This window comes from Rhinolophus sinicus, linkage group LG03 (assembly GCF_036562045.2).
Source record: "Rhinolophus sinicus isolate RSC01 linkage group LG03, ASM3656204v1, whole genome shotgun sequence".
Taxonomy (NCBI): domain Eukaryota; kingdom Metazoa; phylum Chordata; class Mammalia; order Chiroptera; family Rhinolophidae; genus Rhinolophus; species Rhinolophus sinicus.
The window spans coordinates 115799274-115817272 of NC_133753.1; the positions used below are offsets into that span (position 1 = coordinate 115799274).

The 17999-nt window shown below is 36.3% G+C and overlaps 1 pseudogene; it reads right to left on the reverse strand.

Annotated features, from left to right (window-relative positions):
* Positions 1 to 1234: 1234 nt before the first annotated feature.
* On the reverse strand, positions 1235 to 2630 carry LOC109445548 (elongation factor 1-alpha 1; annotated as a pseudogene).
* Between the last annotated feature and the right edge of the window lie 15369 nt (positions 2631 to 17999).

Genomic DNA, 17999 nt, shown 5'->3' on the forward strand with positions numbered 1-17999 from the left:
CTTATTCATAGAAGCATTTGCTTTGTTGGGATTACTCATGTGATTCAGTTGCTTCCATAGTAAATACATTACTGTGTGATTATATTTAATAGGCTCCTGACAGCCATCAAACAGTGTCTCAAGTCAAGCTTTGAGGCAGAATACTGGACAGTATTTCAAACTTAGTTCTCTGACTGGAATGGAGTTAAGAAACTACATTTGATACAAAAGAAGTATTGAGTTGGCAGGATTTCTGAAAAATCTTCACAGCTTGCTGAGCAAACTGGTAGTCTAACATTTTGGAAAAAGAATTAGGTAGCTCATTAGAGGTTCAAGTTTATACTCATTGTTATGTTAGAATCTATGCTCTATCTAGCATTGGACATGGAAAAGATAAGAGAAACAGAAACAAGCTTTTAATTAAAAAACGCTTATTGCTTGGTTTTATTTTAAACTGGTGATTGGTAAGCAATAAATATTTTCATTTTGTTGTTTTTAACAGTATAGTTCATGTTCTTTCTTTAAAAGGCCGAACCAAGTGGATAATTTAAAAATAGCAAGTTTATAATTGGCAAGATGATGAGACAAAGAAAAAAGACAAAATCAAAATTATAAAAGACGTAAGAGGTGGGAGTCAGTGTGGTGTGAGTGTGATACCCAAGTATATTTATAGAACCTGGTTTAGATTGATTTAATTATTTCTATAACAAAATTTCCACCCTTAAAGTCATCTATCTACCTATCTATCTCTATCTATATAAATATGTTTATCCATAAGATGTATATTTAATTCCTATATTAATTTGTATGCACATCTTTACACAAAACAAACACCCACGGTATATTTTAAATGATCTGATTAAAAGTGTGTATATGAGTGTTTATTTATTCATTAATTTATATTTAACTTATACTATTATATCTAGGGTTGTAAAAAACTGGGTAATAGCAGTTTAGTACCTTTATTTTTCTCATTAAATTTTGTTTTAATGGGTCTCAAAATTCTGTGACAGATTTTTGGTCAAGTTGTTTCCATTAAAAAGCACTGATTTTAAAAGCTAGTAACTTAAAAACTGCCACAGACAAAAAACAAATGGTCCATAAAACATTCTTTCCTTCTGAAGGTTTTGCAATGTATTGTAATCATTAACCAGTCTTTTACTATTAAATTTAAATGGCCAATTGAGACAAAGAGCTCTGAGACCGTTCTCCCACCACTGATTAAGACTGGGGTGGCAGGCATTGGGGATAATATTCATTGAGCCTTCTGAGCTTTCTGGGCAGACTTGGTGACATTTCCAGCTCCAGCTGTTGTCTTGTCCACTGCTTTGATGACACCCACAGCAACTGCCTGTCTTGTGTCATGAACAGTAAAAAAACCCAGAGGAGGGTAGTCAGAGAAGTTCTCAACACACATGGGTTTGCAAGGGACCATATCTATGGCTGCATCACCAGATTTCAAAACTTCAGGCCATCTTCCAGCTTTTTCCCTGAACGATGATCAACCTTCTCCTTCAGCTCAGCAAAGCAGTGTGAGCCGTGTGACAGTCCCGCACAGGTGTGTATCCGGCACTGATTTCACCTGGATGGTTCAGGATAATCTGAGCCATGAAGCCAGCTGCTTCCATTGGTGAATCATTTTGCTGTCACCAGCCACACCAGCCACACTGCTGCAACGAACATCTTTGACAGAAACATTTTTGACATTGAAGCCCACACTGTCCCCAGGAAGAGCTTCACTCAAAGCTTCATGGTGCATTTCAACAGACCTTCAGTTGTAACATTGACTAGAGCAAATATGGCCACCATGCCAGGTTTAAGAACACCAGTCTCCACTGGGCCCACAGGGACAGGACCAATATGAGCAATTTTGCAGACATCCTGGAGGGGCAGATGCTAAGTTTTGTCAGCTGGATGAGTTGGTGGCAGGATGCAATCCAAAGTTTCAAGCAGCGTGGTTCCACTGTCATTGCCATCTTTATGGGTGACTTTCCATCCCTTGAACCAAGGCATGTTAGCACTTGGCTCCAGCATGTTGTCACCATTCCAACTGGAAATTGGCACAAATGCTACTGTGTCAGGGTTGTAGCCAATTTTCTTAATGTAGATGCTGATTTCCTTAACGATTCTCTTGTATCTCTTCTGGCTGTGGGGCAGCTCAGTGGAGTCCATTTCATTAACACCAATGATTAGTTGTTTCACACCCTGTGTGTAAGCCACATGGGCATGCTCATGGGTCTGCCCATTCTTGGAGACATTTGCTTCACATTCACCAACCCCAGCAGCAACAATCAGGGCTGCCCGGTCAGCCTGAGATGTGCCTGTAATCATGTTTTTGATAAAGTCTCTGTGTCCTGGGGCATCAATGGTGGTCACGTAATACTTGCTGGTCTTGAATTTCCACAGGAAGATATCATCCCTGTGAAACGGTGATACCATCCATGCTCATGTTCAGCTTTCAGTTTATCCAAGGCCCAAGTGTATTTGAAGGAGCCCTTTCCCAACTCAGCATCCTCCTCCTCAAAGTTTTCGATGGTTCTTTTGTCAATCCCACCACATTTGTTGATCAGATGACGAGTTGTGGTAAACTTGCCGGAATCTACGTGTCCAATGATGACGATGTTAATAAAGGTCTTTTCCTTTACGATTTTGGGTTATTTAGTGGTGGTTTTCACTATTCCTATGTTCTGGCAGCAAATCCATTGCAAATATTTTCAGTAAATTTTTAAAGTTCTTTTTTGTCCTTTTAGTAATATAATTGTCCTTAAAGACATTTTTGTTTTTTCTTTGTTCTCTTTATTATTTGAATTTTTCCTTTATAAACATTCATATACTATACTATTCCTACGCTGGTTATAATTTAACTAGTTTTAGTCATTACTTTTACTCTAGATTCCTAATTGAATTTAGCAGAGGCTATAGAAGATGAGATTTACCCTGCTTAGTTCTCTTTAGAAAAGTAGGTATGCAACTAACTTCCTTTTACAATTCATACTTTTGCTTCACAATTCTGACTTTCAGTAATTTTTTCTTATTTCCTAACTAAAGCTCAAATGAGAATTAACCCTCATCCATAAATCAATTATCTTCTCCATTTTTTTTCTTTCTTTTGTGGATTCTGTCCAAGGTAACCCTTTAATGCAATATGAAAATAAATAACACAATGAATGCAGAAGAATCATCCTCTAATTCTTCAGAATTCTTTTTCCCTCTGGAAAAATTTGAGAGGGTGAGATCTGAAGTCAAACAGACTAAATTCCCATTCCCAGCTTAATCTTTTACTATGGGTGAACTTGATTTTATTAAGTCTCAGTTTTCTCATCTGGAAAATGGGGAGAATAATGGTTATGTTCTCATTTGAATGTTGGAGAGATAAAATGAAGTAATGCTTACATACTCCTTGGGATTTTGTAAGTACTCAAAAGAAATTACATTATGATTCTAGTTCAGAATCTGACTTGAAGTATAAAATTTGAATCTTTAATTTAGTTTGGGGATAAAATACCTGTGTGAGAAATAAGAAGTTCTTATTTAATGTACCTATGTGTGAATGAGTTGAATGTGGGGGATTTTAACTTGTTAGCTCATTTTCAAATGAAGCGTTTGCAAACAACTACGACTTACAGAATAAAACAATACCCCAAATGAAAACTACACTCCGTGTATAAACTGCATATTGCAGAAATTACCCGAAAGTGTTGTTGTATAAAGAGATTTACTTTTCTGGAGCTTATTCAGCTATAATTACGATGTTATATAGAAGTTGAGTTCTCACTCCTGGGTAATAATACTTTCATTTATGGAGATTTTACCAGGCACTTTTACATGTGTTAGTTCATTTTGTCTTCACAGACTTCTTCCAAGACAGATAGAGGAAAACCAAACCTAGCTGTAAAATACTTTATTTCGCAGGTGAGGAAAACCAAACTCCGAGGAAGGTAAATAACTTGTCGTAGGCCACAGAGTTCCTAAGGAGGTACAACTCACTTTCTGTGTCACTAGTTCTTGCATTCCTGCCCCTCTCCCCCATCCCATGTTGCCTCTGTCAGCCCCAGCAATGATAAGGTTCAGAGTTAAATATAAGAGATCAGAGAAGGGAAGGTGTTTGTTCCTACTCTTACTGTCTTCCAGGCCCTGTCCTTAAAAAGGGTCATGAGAGAGGTAACCCTCTACCGTGTTTCCCTGAAAATAAGACCTAGCCGGACAATCAGCTCTAATGCGTCTTTTGGAGCAAACATTAACATAAGACCTGGTATGATATGAGATGATATGATATATGATTTATGATATGATATATTATATTACATAAGACCCGGTCTTATATTATAGTAAAATAAGACCGGGTCTTATATTAATTTTTGCTCCAAAAGACGCATTAGAGCTGATTGTTCGTCTAGGTCTTATTTTTGGGGATACACAGTAGTTTCCTGCCCCTCTGGATGCTACCTGGATATAGAAATGTCTCAATATGGCACTGTGAAACTGAAATGGGAGAGCTCAGGGTAAGAAAAGGGGGGGCTATATAGTTTTAACCTAGAACTACACTCCATGTATAAACTGCATATTGCAGAAATTACCTGAAAGTGTTGTTGTATAAAGAGATTTACTTTTCTGGAGCTTATTCAGCTATAATTACGATGTTATATAGAAGTTGAATTCTCACTAGAGAGAGAGGAGGGCCAGAGTTTGGAGAAAGGGAGGTGAGAGTGTGGAGAACATGTCTGCCCTGCTTATCTGCCTAGCCATGAAACAACCTCCATGCCTCCAATTCTGAAGCATCTATTTACTAAGGCAGATAACAAGTAATAATGACCTACTCACTCCTTCTTGGAGCTGAGGGTCAGAGGGAGTAAACAAAATTGTTTAATCAAATCTTTATCCAACTCAACAATAAAACAACAAATAACCCAATTAAACAATGGGCAATGATGTGAATTGATATTTCTCCAAGAAGATACACACATGGCCAAGTGTGTGAAAAGATACTAAACATCATTGGTCATTAGATAAATGCAAATTAAAAGCACAATGAGATAGTACTTCACTAGGATGGCCAAACTAAAAAAGATGGACAATAACAAGTGATGGTAAGATGCGAAGAAATTGGAATCTGTATTTGCTGCTGGTGGGAATGCAAAATGCTGCAACAGCTTTGAGAAACAGTTTGACAGTTCCCCCAAAAATTAAACATAAAGTTAGCATGTGACCCAGTAATTCTACTCCTAGGTGTATACTCAAGAGACTTAGAAACGTGTCTGCACAAAAAGTTGTACACTAATGTTCACAGCAGCATTATTTATGATAGCCAAAAACCTATGAACAGTCCAAATGTCCATTAACTGATGAATTGATAAATGAAATGTACATGGTACATCCATACCATAGAATATTATACAGCCAAAAAAGGAAAGAAGTGCTGATACATGCTATAACATGGATGAGCCTTGAAAACATGCTAAGCAAAAGAAGCCAGATACAAAAGGCCACATATTATATTCTTTCACTTATATTAAATGTTCAGAATAGGCAAACCCATAGAGATACACAGTAGATTACTGGTTGCTATGGGCTGGGGAAAAGTGGAATGGAGGCTGACTGGTATTGGGTATGGGATTTCTTTCTGCAGTGATGAAAATGTTCTGGAATTAGTGGTGATGGTTGCACAACTTTGTGAATGTACTAAAATTAATTGATTTCATGCTTTTAAAGGATGCATTTTATGAAATATGAATTATAGCTCAAGAAAATATATCCCTGTCCAAGACAATGGTAATTGCTAAAATTTATTAAGGGATAGTGCTACAAAATGTGCTATGAGTTTTGTGAATTATTTTATCTAATTGTAACAAGAACCATAGGGATGTGTATTCTTATTATTTTCACCATACACAGGAGGAAACTAAGGAGTATAGAAACTCAAAAATTTGCCTCAAATCACATGGGGTTTGATACCAGGTTCTGGTTTTTACCACTGGCAATAGTGCCTCTGTGATAATTATGGCTAGACCTTGAATGATTTTTAGTTCTCTCTGTATTGCAGACTGGGGTTAACTTTGGTGGTTTTAGACTGTTTGATATTTTGTACTTTCAGGATTCTACACCTGGACATTCACACTCTAGTGGAGTAGTTCCCCCACTGGCCCAGTAACAGACTTTGTTGGAGACTGGCTCCATTCCTTGTTTGTTCAAATGTTATTTCCTTGAAGCAGCCCTCTTGACCTCTCATTCTAACTGAAAGATCTCCTACCGGAGGCTCTCACTGAACTGTGTACCTATTTTTTACAGCACCTACCGTGTTTCCCTGAAAATAAGACCTAGCCGGACAATCAGCTCTAATGTGTCTTTTGGAGCAAAAGTTAATATAAATTTATTTGTAGTAAATAAGACCGGTTATAATATAATATAATATAATATAATATAATATAATATAATATAATATAATATAATATAATATAATGCCGGGTGTTATATTAATTTTTGCTCCAAAAGACACATTAAAGCTGATTGTCCGGCTAGGTCTTATTTTCGGGAAAACACGGTATTACATTCCAGTGGAGATTTGATTAATATCTGCCTTCCTCACTAGACTACCAACTACATGATGTTAGGAACCATGTCTATTTTGCTCACCATTGTACATTCACCAAGGAGCAGTATCAGTTTAATGACTAAACACTAGCCCTGTAGGAAGACTCCAAAAATCACCATACTTCTCTACTGTCTCCTACTGTAGAGTCCCTTTTCAGAAACTTATACATAATCCCTCTGGCTTCTGGATCCAGTGCTGAAACTCAGTTTGGGAGTGCTTCAGAACCACTACTGGCTCACACTACTGGAAAGTGATGCACTGATGGAAAGTTTTGGCTTTGGTTCTAACCTCCGAGACCTCTTTAAAACATTTCCTATGTGCTGTGCTCCTCCATGTTGACTGGGATTCTGGCTTTCACCTCATCGCTTGCCCCCACCAGCCCTTATGACTGTTCATTAGCATGAACATTAACTCTTCCACGATCCTAAACAATTTTACACCTAAAAATCTACCACCACCACTTAAGTGGTTAAACACACAATATTCCCAGGATATAAACAAGTGGAGTATTCCAGAAATGTTAAGTCAATTGCTTTAAGTTATGCAGCAAATAAGTGGGAGAGCCAGAGTGAGAAACTACTAGATTCTAAATTCCTTAAGGTCTCTGTTTTACCTAGTTGTTTTCCGAACCATGCCCAGCACAGTACCTGGCACATATTAAGAGTTCATCAAATACTTGTTGAATGAGAACACCAAATTCTTGCTGGAGGGAACTCTATTCTGCATCAGCTGATTCCCAAATTCCCACTTTATCTCCCCTCAACTAAATTTTCTAAGTTACCCTGTTTCCCCGAAAATAAGACCTAGCCAGACAATCAGCTCTAATGCATCTTTTGGAGCAAAAATTAATATAAGACCCGGTATTATATTATTATATTATATTATATTATATTATATTATATTATATTATATTATATTATTATATTATATTATATTATTATATTATATTACACAAGACCCGGTCTTATAGTATAGTAAAATTAGACTGGGTCTTATATTAATTTTTGCTCCAAAAACACATTAGAGCTTATTGTACTGCTAGGTCTTATTTTGGGGGAAACACGGTATATGAATTTTGGGGTTAGAATGTCCAAATTCTAAATGTAACTAAACCCAGCAAAACAACTGCACTTTCTCGTTTTTTTCATATCACGAGTGTTGGCATCATCATTTTTTATCCACCTCTGGTTGAAATCCACCTTTTTACTACACACAAGCAGCAAGTCAAGTCCTGTGGATTCTTTGGGCACAATACCTCTTGTGTTTTCATTTTAATTCCCACTGCCAGCACCCCAGTTCAGACTCTCATTACCTTTCAACTAGACTTACTAATAACAGTTTCTGACTTACTCCACCTCTGGGCTCTCCCAACTCCAATAGTGTCTGGATACTGTTTCTAGATTAAGTTTTCTGATTCTGATACATTCTTCTCAAAAGCTTTCAACAACTCCCCACACTATTTTGCCCAACTTCAAATTACATGGAATTCAAAGTCTTTCTACAATGATCCCAACGTACCTTTCTATTCTCATTTTTCCCTTTTACGTACACAATCTCTCTAGGCAAGCCAAAAGCAATTCTTAGTACACCCTGGACACAACTCATTTCCCTTCCCCATAGTACCTATGACTTATTCCTTATGATCAAATGTCTACATCTTGGCCTGAATATCTCAAGCGAAATCTCGCCAGGAATTTTTTTCTTGGTTTCTGCCACCCAATGAAGTTTTTGCATCTTTTGACTCCCTAAAGATCTTTTTATGCCTCTTTTGTGGCATGTCTACCTTGTGTTATAGTTTTTGGTGCACATGGCATCGCCTGTAGTAGATGATGAGATCAGGGTTTGTGACTTACACAACTTAGTACCCTGTCCACCACCTTGTGTCTTGTCTATAGTGGGTAATGGTGTAATTTGAATAGCTTTAAAAAAATCATCTATTTCTCCCATTTGCATACTAAAAAACCATTTCCTTGTATTCAACATGTTATAAGGCTGATAAAACCAACTCCTGTATCTTAAGCTCATTGCTTAGCTCATTCACGTATCCCACCTATATGAAACTGTTTCCTAACTTCATGTACTTGAGTAAAATTTATAATTAGAAAATATCGACTTTTAAAGAGGGCCTAGCATATGGTGAGTAAAAACTTTACATAGTTAATTCTAGTTCCGGTTAATTTTTAATAGGAAAAGAATGAGAGGAAAACTTAAAACATAACATTGAAAGGCCCCAATAGAAGAGCCAATAGACTAGTCTTCGTTCACCCAAAGAATGCAAGTTTCTGGCTCCTAAAAATATTTACAGTTATCCGTTTGGCTGCTTTTGAATAGCAGAGACTGGCATTAGTGGGATTCTCCTCTCTTGGGGATGAAAAATGAAGTTTGAAAGAATGTTCATTACCATCAGGGTATGTGTTGATCAGACTGATTTTTCATCTGCCAACATGTGTATACTGGCTTCTGTCTCATCTAGAGACCTCTGGAACTAAAAGTAATTGATCAAATTAGCTCGACTATAATCCCCCACTAGTTCTGTTACGATGGCAGCTTATTAACCTTAGTACACTGTTTATTTAAACCATGTGTATAACATCATGAAAACCACCCCCATTTCATCAAGCATGATGCAGACTATGAAAACCAATTTGGTTTCAAACTACTCTAAGATATGGTCTTTTAAAGTTTTCTTCCCTATATTAAATGATAAGATGTAAAACCTCAGTGCTTAGTCATTTGATTTTTTATTCCAGCTGGCCCTCCCCCAGTGAAATGGAAGCACTGCATGCAATTTGGAATCAAGCAAACCAAAAATATCAAGCAAGTTTGCTTCAGTCCCCGAAAAGGCAAATTGATGACAGAAACTGTTATTTTGATTTTCCTCTTCTCCTTTATTTGCCATGTTTACTTTTCCATACTGTATAAGGGTGTCTTCCACCACAGCTTGGTAAGATAATGCCCAGCAAGGTACTTATGCTAGAATTAGCCATAGGACTTGTAAGCTGTTCCCCTTGGGTTGTGATTTGTCTTCCTCTTGGTGTCCTTATATATCCAAGACCTGATCTGCTTTGATTAGAAAGGTTGGTACGTGCATGTACCATTCTCAGCTCCCTCGACGTGCTAAGTTCCTTGGCTCCTACAGTGTCTCTGCTGTCACAGTTCCAACAGCATCCCACAGCCACAAATTCCTTTTTAGCATAAGTACTAGCACCTACAAAGCCTGATTTTTGAATATAGGTAGAAGACACATGGAATGGCAATTCAGAAGGGAACTAGTGCAGTGCTGGTGGCACCAATATGAGCCAAAACTCCCAGAGGAGACGTGAAATACAAATAAAGGATGGAATGCAAGACAGATTTACTCCATGGGCACTTGCAATCTTTATCATCTCGGGTGATCAACCTAGCCTTCAGACTGTGAAAATTCATTAAGCTAACCTTCTATGTGTTATTAACTCTTCTTTTAGGTACTATGAGGGGTTAAAAAAATGTATAAAGTCATGGTCATTGTCCTCTAGAAATTGATAATTTAGCTTAGCATTTTAAAAACTCTGTTCTTTGGAATGCTAGTTCTAAGACATGTTCTGTGGAAAAACAATTCCACCTACAAAGAAGTTTGACTTTCCTCTTAGAAAGTCATAACATACTAAAGGTCTTGAGAAACTCTGAAGTGGAGAAATACGTCAAATTTTTTAAACCTAGAGATTGCCACCTTTATTTTGTTTGCCATTTTTATCATGAATCACTTTTTTTCATATAACACCTATAACTATCATATGGAATGTATTTTGAGAAATGCTGGCTCAGTAGGTGTGAGTACAGGGATTGTGTCCTCTATTTCTTTTGTGTTACCATGGAAATATCTACTAGTTTTTAGAAATACTTGGTTATATGAATGGTCAAACTCAGGTGGTTAGAGAAATAGCTCTCAAATTTCAGTCCAGAGACAGGTGTCTGTGGTCTTCATTAGTATTTCTTGGGGAAGGCGTTGTAAGTACAATTTCCAGGACTCTATTCCTGAAGTATCTCATTCAACAGGTTTGAGGTTGGGTCTGAAAATCTGCATTAAAAATTTCCCAGGTGATTCTCAGTCATGGCTAGTTTAGGAACCACTGGTTAGTATCTAATGAAAAAAAAAATGAGGCCAAAGTTGAGTATTTGGTGTCTCTTAGTTAAGGTTGTTCGGTCCATAGTCACGAACTAAATTCTAGTGTTGAAAATATGTGCCCATATTAATCTATCTAGAATGTGAATGAATTTGGCCAAGTCCAAAGCAGTGAGCCTGTAGGTATGTCAGATTCTCTTCACGTACAAAAAACAAATCTTCAAATTTAGTGCAAATCCATGATTTTGAAGAACTTGGACTGGGTGAAGAGAAAATGGAAATAATATAATAATATACCCTGTATCCCCAAAAATAAGACCTAGCCGGACCATCAGCTCTAATGTGTCTTTTGGAACAAAAATTAATATAAGACCCAGTATATCATATTATTATATTATATTATAAAGACCCAGTCTTATAGTATAGTAAAATAAGACTGGGTCTTAATTTTTGCTCAAAACGATGCATTAGAGCTGATGGTCCGGCTAGGTCTTATTTTCGGGGAAACATAGTAATATGTGAGGTGTGATCAAACAATATGGTGAATATTTAAATAAAAAAAAAATTATTATAGTAAAAGACACATTGCCATTAATCCCCCTCAAAACACTCTCTTTCGCTTCAAACACACTTATCCCATCATTCTTGCCACTTTCTGAAGCAGCTCTGGAAGTCCTCTTTCCTGAGTGTCTTTAGTTGCGCTGTCATGGCTGCCTTGATGTCCTGAATCATTTTGACTTTGGGGAAGAGCCAGAAGTCGCACGGTGCCAGATCCAGTGAATAAGGTGGATGAGGACACACTGTAATGTTTTTATTTGACAGAAACTCCCATATACCAGAAGCGATGTGTGACACAGAGCATTGTCATGATCAGGGTGATTTATGGCACACTTCAAAACACACCTTCTCTCAACCGTAGCTCACACCTGACTGACTGCACCAAACAAGTTGAAACCTGTCACACACTGTTACTAAGGTTCATTGCGCCACTTCCCATATTGAAGATCCCTGCCTTTCTGTTGGATGGCACTTGGCAGCAGCACTCACCATATTTTGTGACCACAACGGGAAAGATTTCATAGTAATAAATAACAGATCCTCAAATGACATCATACAATTCAGGGTTCAATCTAGCAGTCTCAACTAAAATCTTTAAGGATTGTATGTTATCTTAACATTACACGTAAAGATATCAAAACTTTGCACTGTAGTGAGTTATCTCATCAAGGATGGATCAGTGGTCAAGAATTGACTATATAATCCGGTATATCTAATGACCTGAATTATATTTTAAAAGTTGGATGGTGATGAATAGATGACATAATTGTTTGTATTTATCGTGGTAAAAGGTCCTAGGGCACAATATACAAGATAAACACTCCCCTGCTCTGGTCACCTCCTGCACAAACTAAAAGCACTGCCTTCCATCTTGCCTGCTAGTGGGCTCCTGCTTCCTGATATCTGACAGCTTCTGACTGAGTGACAAGGAGAAGGTCTTTAAGGCTTTTCGGTACTCAACTTCCTCAAGTCATATGCCAACTAAAGTGCCCCCAAATTCGTATTGTCATACTGCACAATTGTTAAATAATGTAGAAAAATGACTGTCCTATCAGTCTGCTGACTTTTCTGTTTTATGTTATTTTCAAGAGAGAGGAATCCCTCCCTCTTGTATATTATAGTTTAACTCTGTTTCGTGTTAATTCAATCTAGAAGAAACCTCAGGGAAGTGTAGTGTCTTCCATTCTTTTAGGTAACCCAACTTAGCCCTTAAATGGGTATTACACTGCCATTATTGAAACTCTCCAAACTAGAGAGATTCCAGGGTTTTTGTGAAGCAGTATATATTGAATAAATAACACATGTATTTCTAGCAGAACTGTGCTAGAAATGTGGGGGAAAGGAAAGAAGCACAAGTACCTGAACTGTTCTATCACTCCAATTGATTTCTTATTTTCCACTGATCAAGGGAAAGTTAGAAACTGAAATTTAGAAATTGAATATTTCCAAATAGAGAAGGGAACTATTAAGGTGAAAAGAGGTAATTGGAAGGTTCAGTATTAGATAGCTTGACTTGTAGGGTCATGTTGTTTGCTACTCCTAAAACTGGGCAAGAGAATGTAAATAAGATAAAGTAGAAATATTTTTCTAATTGTAAGTATAATCAATACACTGCAAAAAGGTTAAAGTATACAGAAAGATAGAAAGAAAAAATCATACACAATCTCGATGCTCAAAGATAAAAATATTATTATTTTAACGTAACTCCAGACTTTTTGTTACACACATTTATTGCATAAAAATGAGACCGAAGCTATTTTTCAAACTAGGTTTTTTACTCAATAATTTACCTTGAAATTTTCCTGTTATTAAATATAACTTTACATTATCATTTAATACTGAAAGATTGCTCTCCAGGAAGGTATATCCAGTTTGTCCCCTGACCCACAAAATGAGACTGCTTATATTAAGACAAATCACTAATACTTGGTATTATCAGTTTTTAAATACTTGGGACTGTTCTAGGTTAAAAAAAAAATCTTCTCTTAAAATTAGCTTTATTTGAGTTACAAGTAAAGTTGAACATCTTTTTACATTTTAGTGGCTATTTGTATTCTTTCTTGACTTGCCTGCTCATGGCCTTTGTCCATATTTCTCTTCAGATATTTATCTTTTTCTTACAGATTTTAAATTGTTCTTGACATATTCATTATTTACTTTTAATTTGTCATATATGTCACATTTGCCCAGTTCATTTTTATATCTTTACTTATGTGTTTTCCTTTCTTTTTTCTTTTTCATTTTTTCATACAGAATTTTCAAATCTCTAATTAAAAAAATTTGACTAAAGTTTTCCCAGAGAGTCTGTCTGTTGTTACTGTTCTTTCTTGATTCAATTATAGAAAACAAATATAATATAAGACCATTAATAAAATATGGGAGTGACTATCTAGGTTGAGTAATGAATGTTTTCAGTGTTTTGTAATTGTAAGCAGATGATATTTTCTAAGTGTTTAGACATTATTTAAAATTTGAACTAGAATGTCTTTTTCCCCAGTTAGTGTGTGTACTAGAAGACACACACGCACACACTTTTATAATTTTCTAACTCACTTATAATTTAGTATATAAGTACATATGTGCATGTATATACATAGCTTTACATTTTAGCCTCTTGTGAAGAGAAATATTAATATTAATACTTATGTGGAAACATACACAGAAGTTTAACAACTTGATAATTTGTGTATATTTGCATATATTCATAGATATACATACATTATGACTCAACATTTATTGAGCTCACAGATGTATGAACTATAGAAAATAACATAACCATAATGTGGGTAATAGAAATGGAAGTTTGTTACAAGTAGTTATTGCTAACAGAACTCACATCTGCACTATTTTTTTAAGTGTCATGAATCTGATCTTTCTATTTTGGTAACTGAAAGGTAGCAGAAAGGGCAATGATTCAGCTATGGGCCAATGTAAGAAGTTTGGGTGAATGCTTGCCATTTACATACCATTTACACTCACACACTTGCAAAGCAAATAGTGATCTTGTTGCACATGTGTTCAGTCAAATTTCCTCTGAAGAAATCATGAAGTGAGCTGTCACCCACAATTCAAGTTAGTTATATGTTACCTCTGGCTTTTAATGAAATTGCAAAACCCATGGGTCCAATTCTCCCTACTTGGCTCTGTACATGTAAAGGGTGAGTTGAATAGAAATAATTAAGGACAGAATGGGAACTTCTGAAAAAACTAAACTAGGGATTAACTCAGATGTACCAGGAGTTGCTTAAATTCTTTTTGACTTTGTCTTATAAACATAGCCTGTTTTAGTAACCTTGACTACTTTGCAAAGTTGACTGGTCGACATAACATCTCCCTGTGAGGTAGGTTCCTAAGCATTCAATCAAACACAAGACCAAGAGATAGAAGTAACAGTATGTTTACTATTTGAATTATTACTCCAGGACAAGTTATAATGACTCTTTAAAAGAAAAAGGTTTTCACACTTGTGTTTCTGATTCAGTTGGGGGCCTACTTTTATTGCCACATGGACTTTCCAAGACTCCAAGCTCGTTTTGATGACTGGTGCAAGGGTATAATATATTTCAGTAATTTGGCATTTGTTTATTATTATTGTCACTGAATCAACACATTGGAAATTTATTTTTAGTTAATGACTGCTGTTGTACATGAGTGAGTCTCTCAGACGCCAATAGGATACACCAAGACCTTAATGTCAATTAAAAGTTGAGTTATGGTTTCCGTATTTATTTTTTTCTTTTTGGGAAATTTTATAGATTTTTGGGCTAATGCTGAAAGCAGCATTCTAAGATATAATCCTTTTGAAAATAGATGCAAGACACTAGCAACTGGTAAAATGTAAACTATATATAAAATACACATAATTTTTTGGTACAGCTTTTATGAGAAGTTAAAATAATCTTTTTATTCTATCATAAATTGATGTTTTAAAATCTCAAAAACAAAATATGATCTGTAATATAATAGAATCTGAATTTCAGGAGTTTGAAGAAGGTGATGATTCTGAATCAATGTTCTCTTGAGTGGATGTGAGATTAGAAGGCATTAAGTTTTCAGTAGTACTTAGTGTAATTATACATAGCAAGGACTATCCACTTGGTTATGATGTTTAAATTGGATCTCATGAGGTTTCTGTGAGGATTTGATAAAATTACACATAACGTTTCTAGCATATTGCCTTGCTAGCATAGAGCAGGAGCTCAGGAAATGTTACTCCCTTAAATTAATACACCCAGGCTTCCCTGATACTGGCATCACCAGGCATTGTTATCCCCATTTTACAGATGAAGAAACCGAGGGTTGCAGACGTGAAGGAACTTTCCCAATTCACATAGTGTTAGAGCTGGGATTCAAACCCAGGTTTGTTGATACTTGAGCATAACCACTATGATATTCAATAATATTCCTCAAACTTTGGCAACTTTATCTCTGGTAGTATATATGAAATTATTTTTAGGTGGAATACAAACATATCTTTTTAAATGTAATGCATATATATGTGTGTGTGTGTGTGTGTGTGTGTGTGTGTGTATCTATATCTTTCTGTATATTTATTTCTACTAGCCTCACAATCCATTTCCCCCTGCATTTTATTTCAGTGTTATAGAATAAGAGAAATCCTTATTTGCAAAGAAAAATAGCTGCCTTATAAATAAAATATCTGCAGTATCCTTGACAAAATTCATGAATAGTTACCTTATAAATAAAGTAAAATATTTGCAGTATCCCTGAAGCACCTGGGGCAAGTTAATTTATTTGAGCCTTTCATCTGTAACAAAAGGGGGCACTGGACTCTTATGAGAATTAAATGGGCTAATATTCATAAAGTGCTTAAAAGAGTAGCTGTATAAATGCGTGCTAAATAAATAGAGAAGATGGTATTGAATGACTAAAGTTTGAGAAACTTGCAAAATTATAGCAATGCACTTTATCCTGGGGACTGGCTTCTATAGGGGGTATTCAATCAATGTTTAGCTAATAAAATTAAAATGAATGGCGGGGTGCAAGTAATCGTGGAAGTTGAATTTCCTTGCTCAACCTAGGAGTGTCTGATAAAAGATGCTGTAGAAATGGAGACTTTTCATGGGATAAGTGTGGCCTGGCAACACAGCTATAGGTGTCATGGCTGACATTCTGCCACAGGAAATAAAAAATCCAAGCTCATCATCTGCCAGCACGAGCCATCACTCAACGTCCTGGTGCTTTCGGGAAGGCATGAAAAACACTGTCTTTTCCTCCTGGATTCTTCCCTTCCTTTTTTTTCCCCTTCCCTTCCCTTTCTTTCTTCCTAATAATTTCCAAATTAATTGGTAGGGCTAGACTTCAGTTCTCCCTCCTTGTAGCCATGACAGAAATGCAAGTACACTACGATTTGAAAAATGATGATGTTACATAAAGTCTTTACAGTGGGATCTGGCCTAGATATTGTTCTCAGGAAAGATCCTGGTGACACTCAACAACAGCCACTTGGCCTTTTGGGAAGTGAAACATTATGAACAACTCCCTTCTCTTCACAAATCTCTCACACTTGGCTGTTAGAATTTAAACATTCATGAGTTAAATGGCCACGTAAAAGTGATGGTTCTACATTAGATCAGACATAAAGAACTTCCTTGAGTCAAGCAAGGGAGTTAATGAAGAAAAATATTTCACTTATATGCAAAAAAATTTTAATTTTAATTTACAGAATTATGAGCAGTGTAATGTTCTCTGCTCAGCAGTGCCACTGTTTTATGCATCCTTACAGTTAATAACTTATTCTAGGTATTAAATCTGTCACATTCCTTTTACTTGGGTCTGCAGTGAAGAATTTACAGCAGGAGACCTAGAACTGACCCAGCATTTTCAACACATAACACAGATATGAATCCAATTAGTCTTCATCTAAATGCTGACACTTAGGCCCTGCATTGATATGTGACATCTGAACCAGTCATATTTAATATCTAACTCATCAAAGCCAATCCAGAATTAAAGGCAAAAGGATTATTTCATATTCACTTTGAGGATAGAGTCTGAACAACAACAAAAAGAGAGTGTGTCAGCCTGCTCTCTGTAATTTAGATACTGACATAAAGCATGTTTTTAAAAGTTGGTTAAAGAACAGAATATGTGCTCCCCCCTGGTGTGCTGGTCTTTCCCCCTTCACCAACTATTCTGTGAAAAAGAGAGTTGCTTGTACAAGTTCATAAAACAAAACAAATCACTTCTGCAGCAGGAATATATCAGTGGCTTGCTGCTCAGGTCTAAGGGTTCCTGCCAAATGCTCGGATCATTTCTGTTTTTATTCTTTCTAAAATCAGCAACTGGAGCTGCTTAAAATGTTTTCCATATAAAAATATAACTAGATCAAACAGTGGCCTTTCAAAGGGAAAGGGGTGGCCAGGGGAGAGTCCTTTGAAAAAATAATTTGAAAGTTCAGAGTTGTGGTATAAATAAAAATTACTTTTAATAGGTGTAAAATGAGGAATTTTATTTTATCCCTTTATAATGGAGAGAAAGGGAGACATTCTAGGACTAGCTGGAAAGTGGGAAGTAAAAAGATTGTGAATTGGAGCTTCAAACACGGAGGAAAGGAGCCTTTTTCTTGTCCTCAGTGTTGAAGAAAGCAAAAGGGACCAGAAGATTAAGAAATATTAGCATCAGGAGAGAGAGAGAGAGAGTGCCTGTGGGAACGTGCATGTGCTCAAAACATGCTCACGGCTTTTTGTAAAGATTAAAGTCCAAGTCAAAGCACAGGAAGAAGGTTGGTCAAAAGACCAACTTTCTTAC